We start from the raw sequence: 8,944 nt of genomic DNA, 5'->3' as shown, positions 1-8,944 counted from the left end.
CTTGATTCGAGTACGGATCCTCTGCTTTCAGTAGTACGGGCCCATACTACCTTCCACATCTATCCGTACTTTCATCAAGAACTGCCTTGACTCCACCAAAGCACTTCTACTACTGCTGCTCTCTGCTACTCTCATCCTAGGCTTGCCCTAGGGAAACCTCAGGCTCAACACAACTGGTCCTCAGCTGCTGAAGGTTTCCTCATAATGCCAATTAGCCACCACCTAAACACCATCACATGTGATGAGGATCAGATAATCTTTCAAGTAAAAGACCCGTCCCTATAACGGTTGGACTCAAACAAGAGCTGCGCAATAGGGCCAGTTCCAGCACTCTAGGATTATTCAACCCTGATCACATGTGGTGTGACGTGTTCAGCTAATGGCTAACTCCCATCACTCAGAACCCCACAAAGCACGAAGCAAGCAGCATTCGGATAAGGGAAACAGACTCAGGCAAAACTATTCTCATAACAAGAAACTGTACTAGCATAGGATGCTAAGCTCATACTATCAGGCATAACCTAAACATGCTATCCTACTTCTGTCTACTCAATACTAGCATGCAATACTCATAAAGTTGTAACACATAAAGCAGGCACATAAGGCATTCTCCTAGATCCTTAGTCCTATACTAGCATGCTGTTCTACTGAAACTGAAACTGAACAAATAACTTGTATGGGTAATTTGGGAGTACTTACTTGAGCTCGGCTGATCGCATGCACACACCTCTATCTCGTTAAAAATTTCTTTCTTTCTAGGTGCTTTCAAAATTCTTTTTAGAAGACATTTTCTTTTAAAAAATAAAAAAAATCTTTTTATTTCCCTTAGTTTGAGTTCAGATACACCCGGAAGTGTATCCGAATCCCTCACACCAGGGCTCTGATACCAACTTGAAACGACCCAAAAATTTCATTTTTTTTCAATATAACCAAAACCATAATCTGAGTGTCATATCATAAAACCATACGTGATGTATCCCAAACATAATAAAAACATTGTGCGGAAAACTGTATCATACTATGTCAAATCAAAACAAACTAAATCAATTCCCAGGATAAAAGCTAAAGCTGTGGTGTGTGCGACGCTATCACCCCGAGCTCTTCCCTTTGCTTGCGGAAGTACCTGAAACCAAAACTGAAACTGTAAGCACGAAGCTTAGTGAGCTCCCCCAAACTACCACATACCATACAATATATAAATAAGCACATACTGGGCCTTGCCCACTGCATCAGACCGAAGTCCGGAACTAACTGCATCGGACCGAAGTCCGGAAGTGACTGGGACCTTGTCCCCTGCATCGGACCAATGTCCGGAACTAACTGCATCGGACCGAAGTCTGGAACTGACTGGGACCTTGTCCCCTGCATCAGACCGAAGTCCGGAACTAACTGCATCGGACCGAAGTCCGGAACTAACTGCATCGGACCGAAGTCCGGAACTGACTGGGCATAGCATAGCATAGCAAAACATATTTCAAATAGCATAACACACATGATCATAAACTCATATACTACATACTACGTCAGGCCGTAGCCCATAACACTTATCACATAAATCCTGTCTGAGCCACGAAGGCATCAAACAAACTAACAACTGCATCGGACCAGAGTCCGGAAACTACTGCTAGTAAACGGGCCGGCATTGTGGCCTTAGACCTGTTCCTACTGGAAGGAAACTCACCTCGTAAACTGGCTGTTGAGTGTATGACTCTGGGATCTAACTACTGCTGCTCCGGTATCTCCCTGGCTACAAGTCCATAAACACACTCAATCAAATACTAAACATTGCACTTGGGTAAAATGACTCGTTTACCCTTGGTCACAGTCAACTCTCATTTGCCCTGACTCGCCGAGTTGGGCCGCCAACTCGCCGAGTCTCTACTCTCACACCTCAACCCTACTCGCTGCTACTCGTCGAGTATGGCATCGACTCAACGAGTACCCTCTCGATCCAAGAACTCATACAATCTTCATCCGACTCGCCGAGTCATATGAACAACTCGACGAGTTGTTCTTGAACTTAAGAAGATTGCCTTGGACTCGCCGAGTTGTATGAACAACTCGCCGAGTCCCTCCATTACTGAGTCTACCCTCAACTCGCTGAGTCCACCCTACTACTCACTGGTCCCACACGGCAGTCACCGCTCAAAAGGAAGGAATCGGGGACTCGCGACTCGACTCGCCGAGTCGTTCTTCCGACTCGCCGAGTCGCCGCCATGCAACTATTCTACACTCGTTTCTGCTCGAATCCAAAACATACAAATGATAGATCTGAGTCCAATAAGCTGGTTTACCACGTAAAGTTTCCAACTTTACGTGCACAAACACAAGAACAAGTGAATAAAGGCTAAAAGATGCATAAAAGGGGTATATCTAGGGATAATATGCAAAATAGCTCCAAAAAGGCAGTAGATCTGGGCTCTACAAATCCTAAATACACAGATCTAAAGATATCTCGGCATGATAAGGCTTCCATATCAACATAAGACTTGAGAAAGGCATCAACTAGATCTAAAAAGGGCTTTTAAGCATAAAAAGGGAAAGAAACAAGAAGAATACCTCAAAGAGCTCTTGCTTTCCCTTGAATCTCGGCTCTACACTCCTTCTCCTTGCTCCTTTCTTCTTCACCTTCTTCAAACCTTCACAAATGCACACAAAATCACTTACAAACACTCATGGATGAACTAGGGTTTTTCTCACAGCTTCTGAGGGTGAAGGAGGCGAGAATGAGGGCCATAAGGTGGCTTAAATAGTGGGCAACCCGGGGATTTAGGGTTTCACCCAGACGGACAGATTCGCCGAGTCCGGAATATGGACTCGCCGAGTCTCCAGCTAACACGTGCTCGAAACCCTGACCCTACTCAGCGAGTCAGGCTATGAACTCGCCGAGTCCCTCTTGCAAAACTTCAAAACAAATACCAAGGAATTAACATACCGGAAACGGGTCGTTACAATCCTCCCCCACTTATCTCAGACTTCGTCCTCGAGGTCTGCTACGGCTGAATCTGCAAATATCTCCGGGTAGTGCGCTCTCATCTCCTCCTCAGCCTCCCACGTCCATTCAGACCCCTTCCGGTGCTGCCACTGCACCTTCACTAACTGAATTACCTTGTTCCTCAAGGTCTTGGTCTTCCGGTCCAGAATCGCGACCGGATTCTCAATATAATTCAGGCTGCTATCAACCTGAATATCCTCTAGGGGAACGACTGCTGACTCATCCACCAAACACTTCCTCAACTGAGACACATGGAAGGTGTTGTGGATCTGACTAAGCTCCTCAGGAAGATCCAACCGATAAGCAACCCGACCCACCCGGGCCAAAACCCTAAAAGGACCAATAAATCTGGGGCCCAATTTTCCCCTCTTCCGGAACCTGATGACACCCTTCCAAGGTGAGACCTTCAGAAGGACCATATCTCCCACCTGGAACTCCAAGTCTGAACGCCTCCTGTCGGCGTAGCTCTTCTGCCAACTCTGCGCAGTCTGCAGCCTACTACGGACCTGCTGGATCAACTCAGTCGTCTTGAGCACCACTTCTGTGCTCCCGATGACTCGCTGACCGACCTCGCCCCAACAAATCGGGGTCCTACACTTCCTCCCATACAACATCTCGAAAGGAGGTCGATCAATGCTCGCATGATAACTGTTGTTATACGAGAATTCTGCTAACGGAAGATACGTATCCCAACTACCCCCAAAATCTAGAACACATGCCCTAAGCATGTCCTCAAGAGTCTGAATCGTCCTCTCGCTCTACCCGTCAGTCTGAGGGTGGAAAGCGGTGCTGAAATGGAGACGAGTACCCATCTCGTCGTGGAACCGCTTCCAGAATCTGGATGTGAAACGGACATCTCGGTCTGACACCACCGTTACCGGCACTCCATGACATGCCATAATCTCTCGCACATAGATATCGGCTAACTTTTCCGCCGATATACTCTCCTAAATCGGAATAAAATGGGCACTCTTCGTCAATCGATCCACTACTACCTATATCGAATCCACTCCACGTGCGGTCCTGGGGAGCTTGGTGACAAAATCCATGGTGATGTCCTCCCACTTCCACACGGTGAGAAAACCTGAAACATGCAAACCACAAATCATAAGCACAAAGCTTAGCGAGTTCCCCAAAATACCACACATAGGACAACACAAATAAACAACTACCAATTATCAGCAACCCTTGGGACTATCAACAGTCTCAGTGGGCTAACAGCACGCTCGTTGGGTTATCAACAACCCTGGAGACTATCAACAGTCTCAAACACATATAAACAAAAACACACAATAATAACAGCTAGACCCATTTTAGCAATGAAACTTGTATACTTATTTTAGCAATGAAACTTGTATACCCATTTTAGCAATGAAACTTGTATACTCATTTTAGCAATGAAACTTGTATACTCATTTTAGCAAGGAAACTTATATGCTCATTTTAGCAACGAAACTTGTATACTCATTTTAGCAATGAAACTTGTATACTAATTTTAGCAACAAAACTTGTATACTTATTTTATCAATGAAACTTCTATACTCATTTTAGCAACAAAACGTGTCTACTCATTTTAGCAACGAAACGTTTTTACTCATTTTAACTATGAAACTTATTTACTAATTTTAGCAATGTAATTTTATTTATGGAAACTTCTATCAAAACTTTGATTACGATTCATGAAACCTATATTTTTGTAGACCTATGAACACACCAATTATTTTATAGTTGATGCTCATTTTACACTATTTTTCAAGAATCATCGAGTAAGTGGCACATCGAGACATATCACATATAGGAGCATTCGCATGTATGATTCTTTTTATATGTTGTAATTAGTTTTAAAAGTTGTTCAAACTAAATGTAAACTGTAAAGCTTTTAATAATATGGTTGGTGTTGTATTTTAACTTTTGCTATGAGACCCGTTGTACTATCACGTCCTATGTTTCCGCTTTAGCAGGGCGTGGCAAACAATAGAGAATAAAATTAAAAACCTAAAAATGGAAAATTTTGGAAAATTTCCACTCGTGCTCATTTCTTCATGCACGGGTTGCATATGAATATGTGACCTGTGTGTAACATCACATGTTTCCCATAGCTTCAAATTCACCCCTCAGATTCTAATTAGGTTATCTTGGCTCTTGATGTAGAACGAAGTGGTAAAAGGAGGCCCTAGTGGCAAAATGGTATGTTTGGAAACTTAAGTAGTACGTTGGGCGTACACATGTGTACGTTGGGCATACGTGTACCGGGATGGAACCCTAACTTTTAGGGTTTGTGGAGTATTTAAACAACTTATGGACCATACCCTTCCATCTCTTTCAGCCACCACACCCTCCATCAGCGGTATTGAGAGAACCCTAGCCTCTTAGTGACCATTCTAGAGCTTATAAGTGTGTTTTTCGTGCCTTCAAGAAGGAGCTTGTGCATCAAGGAGACAAGGAGGGAAGATTGGCTTGTGGATATTCGTTCCTCGTCTGTTTGGGAGCTCCAAAAGGTAAAAAGCTCGGAACTTTATACTTGTATGTGATTGATCTAGTCACTTTAGCTTTATGGAAGTATTCTTGTCCCAAAAGTCCCAAAATGGTGCATGTTATGTTTTAGACGAAATGAGTTGTCCTTTCAGACCTTAGAAGAGGTCCTAAGTGATAAAAATGGTGTCCCAATAGCTATATTTGCTCATGCATGAAGTAGGAAGGTCTTAATGGATTAAGACCACGTGTTAAGAACTTTAAAGACGTCCAAAGTGGTAAAGTTTGATACTTTATATTCCTATGGCACATTTGGTCGATGGATCTGGGGTTTGGGCTTAAGTGCTTAAGCCATTAAGCGCTTAATAGGGTTTTAGTGAAACCTCGCGTATTAGCAACGTAAATCTAGTACGCGCAGCGTACTGGGTCAACCACCCTGACGGTGGTTAACATCTGAGGAGTATGCCCCGCGTACCAGAGGAGTACGCCCCGCGTACGTCCTCCGTTGGGCCTTTGGCATTAGTGCTTTGAGTTTTAGGCTATTTATCGACTAGTTGGATTTGGGCCTTTGTTGGACTTTATGAATATTATGTTTATGGCCAATTCTTGATAACGGACCTTGGATATAGGCCCAATTAGGGGTTTGGGCCCAGTTCGGTAAATTAGGCCAATAATGGGTCGTGCATAAGGACTTTCAAGGTTATGGTATTGGCATTGGGCCTTGGCACAACAAAGAGAATGGACATGATGGATTGAATGGATCCCCCTTAGTCAAGATTGTTATGTTGTGTAATGACTTGGTATTTGTTATTTGGATAGTTCGGATTGTTGGTGAGGCAGCGATTCAGGAGTTCGATTCTTCAGCTCAGATCGGAATTGCGAGGTGAGTTATCATCACTATACTCAAGGGTCTAAGGAACCAAGGTCAGCCCTTTGATTTGTTATTTGGGATTGTCACTGGTATGATTTGTTAGCTAAGTATCCTGGTAGATAGGATGGTTTTATGCTGGTATGATTTGTTAGCTCGGTATCGTGGTAGATAGGATAGTTATATGTTGCTTTGATTTATTAGCTCGGTATCCTGTTAGATAGGATGGTTATATGCTATTATGATCTATTAGTTCGATATCCAGGTAGATAGGATGGTTATATGCTGTTATGATATGTTAGATCAGTATCCTGGTAGATGGGATGTTATATGTTGTTATGATCTGTTAGATTAGTATCCTGGTAGATAGGATGTTGCATGTTGCTATGATCTGTTAGATCAGTTTCCTGGTAGATAGGATGTTGTTATGTTGTTGCAATCTTTTAGATTGGTCTGTCTTTCTATAGACTATTATGTAATTACCTTTTATATATGTGCACATAATTGATTGGTTATGTTGGCATTCCAACCTAATGGTTGAGGGTCTGGGTTATTCTAACCCGATGGTTGACTAGACCCATAGTATGTTGGTATTCCAACCCGATGGTTGAGGGATTGGTGTATTCCATCCGGATGGGTGATTGGACCCATAGTATCGGTTATATATGTATTGTGTGTGGGCATTCCAATTTGATGGTTGAGGGCTTGGGGTATTCCATCCCAAAGGATGATTGGACCCATAGTATGTTGTTTGTCATTATATGTGTATTGTTGTGTGTATGGGTATTTTGGGGGTAACTCACTAAGCTTTCGGGATTACAGTTTCAGTTTATTGTTTCAGGTTCAACAGATGGCCATGGGAAGGCAAAGGCATGACCGTATACTTCCTCGATTGATGATTATGATTTCTGGGAACTCTGATGTTTAAACAATTTTGAAAACAAATTGTAATGACTGAATGGTTTTAAATGATTTAAAAAGCTTTAAATTAGCCCAAATTTTATGGATGTTACAAGTTGGTATCAGATCCTTGGTTTGAGTGAATTGGAGGAACACTCGTGTGAATCCAGGCTTAAACTAAGGAAAATGTTTTCAAAACGATTTTTAATGGTTTTCAAAATAAGAAAGGAGGATGCGAAGTGTACGATCAGCCGGAGCTCGTAAGTAGACCTTAAAATACCATGCAGTTATTTGATTATGTGATATGTTAGAACAACATGCTAGTACTATGCTAGGGATCTTCAAGAATTGCATGATAGAATTGTTTGATTACATGATGCTTGCTAGCCTAGGGTTTTCCTTATATGAGATTGACACCATTACAGTAGTTACTTGTGTATGTATAACGGCTGTACATAACTAAGATCTTATTTCCTGAGAATGTTTGATTTGGCCTTATGTTTTGTTCTTGTTGATTAGGGGCTAAAGGTAGGGTCAGATATTCAAAAGTCTATAGGGTCTATCATTATGTATGGCTAGCATACATTAGTACTGCAGAGTTGGTGGAAGTTTCATGGATAGGTGGGTTGTGTGAGGCCGGGAGGCCAATTACTAGAAATTTAGCATTCCTATAGGAGTGAGGATTGAGCACTCTCTATGATTATGTATATTGTTAGGTTTTTGTGATGATACTTGAGACAAATATGGGTAGGTGTGGAAGGTAGTATGGGCCCATACTACTGAAAGCACATGACCCATACGCTTAGCAAGGAAGTCACAACCCCTAGGGTTAGGTTGAGGAGTTGGTCCCCTATTGTTTTATGGATTATCCGAGATCTTTCTAGTGTAATATCATAATGATGGTTAAGACACATTTTGAGACCGGATCCGGATCAGGATCAGGAGCTGGTAGCCATGATAGGCTAGTATTGTCAGAGTATCATGTCAGGGAGATCATCCGGGTGGAGGTGATCGAGATCGTTTGGGGACAGATTCCGGAGATAATTGGGTCTTCCAAGACCACCCTGGTTGAGTATTTTTGTGAGCGCTATGCAGCCATTGCCGAGGCGGCTGCCGTAGCAGTTTCAACAGTTGTAATGATGGCAAGGAGAGGAGCTGGTCGAGCTTTCCAGTACCAGGACATATTACTGGTACATATTCTGATGAGCAGAAGGCTGCAGTTATCTGGGATCAAGGAGATGATCTATATTTATTACATTCTGTGGGTTGAGCAGGAAGGGGGCTAGCACAAAAGTTTATAGACTTGAGGCTTCGGGATTTTGCTCGATGCCAGAATGTGAGTTATGGGGACTCCGGAAAGGAGTGATGATTATGTTCAGCCTGGGTTCTACAACTGGTAGTAGAATGGTTAATTGATGGATTTGATTGTCATTTTATGGGGAAAGGATTGTGCCTTCCAGTTTTCGATCTGGAAGGAGTGAGCAGGCTTGTGACCCCAGGATCAGGTTGTAGTCCAGCTCGGGGTCAATTGGTTGCAGGGATGGGTAACATTATTTCAGCACCGGTGAGCGCAGGTGGGTCGATGTGGCATAAGTATTTTGTGAGGTTCAGTTTGCCTTGGATCTCTTGTATCAGGCGATAAGGATTTATTGTGAGACCTATTGCACTTTTGGGATTGTAGACTATCTGTGGGGAGTAGTTGTAGCCCG

Source organism: Lactuca saligna, chromosome 3, assembly GCF_052625555.1.
Source record: "Lactuca saligna cultivar CGN05327 chromosome 3, ASM5262555v1, whole genome shotgun sequence".
NCBI classification, from domain to species: domain Eukaryota; kingdom Viridiplantae; phylum Streptophyta; class Magnoliopsida; order Asterales; family Asteraceae; genus Lactuca; species Lactuca saligna.
Note: the sequence above shows the minus strand (reverse complement) of the source record.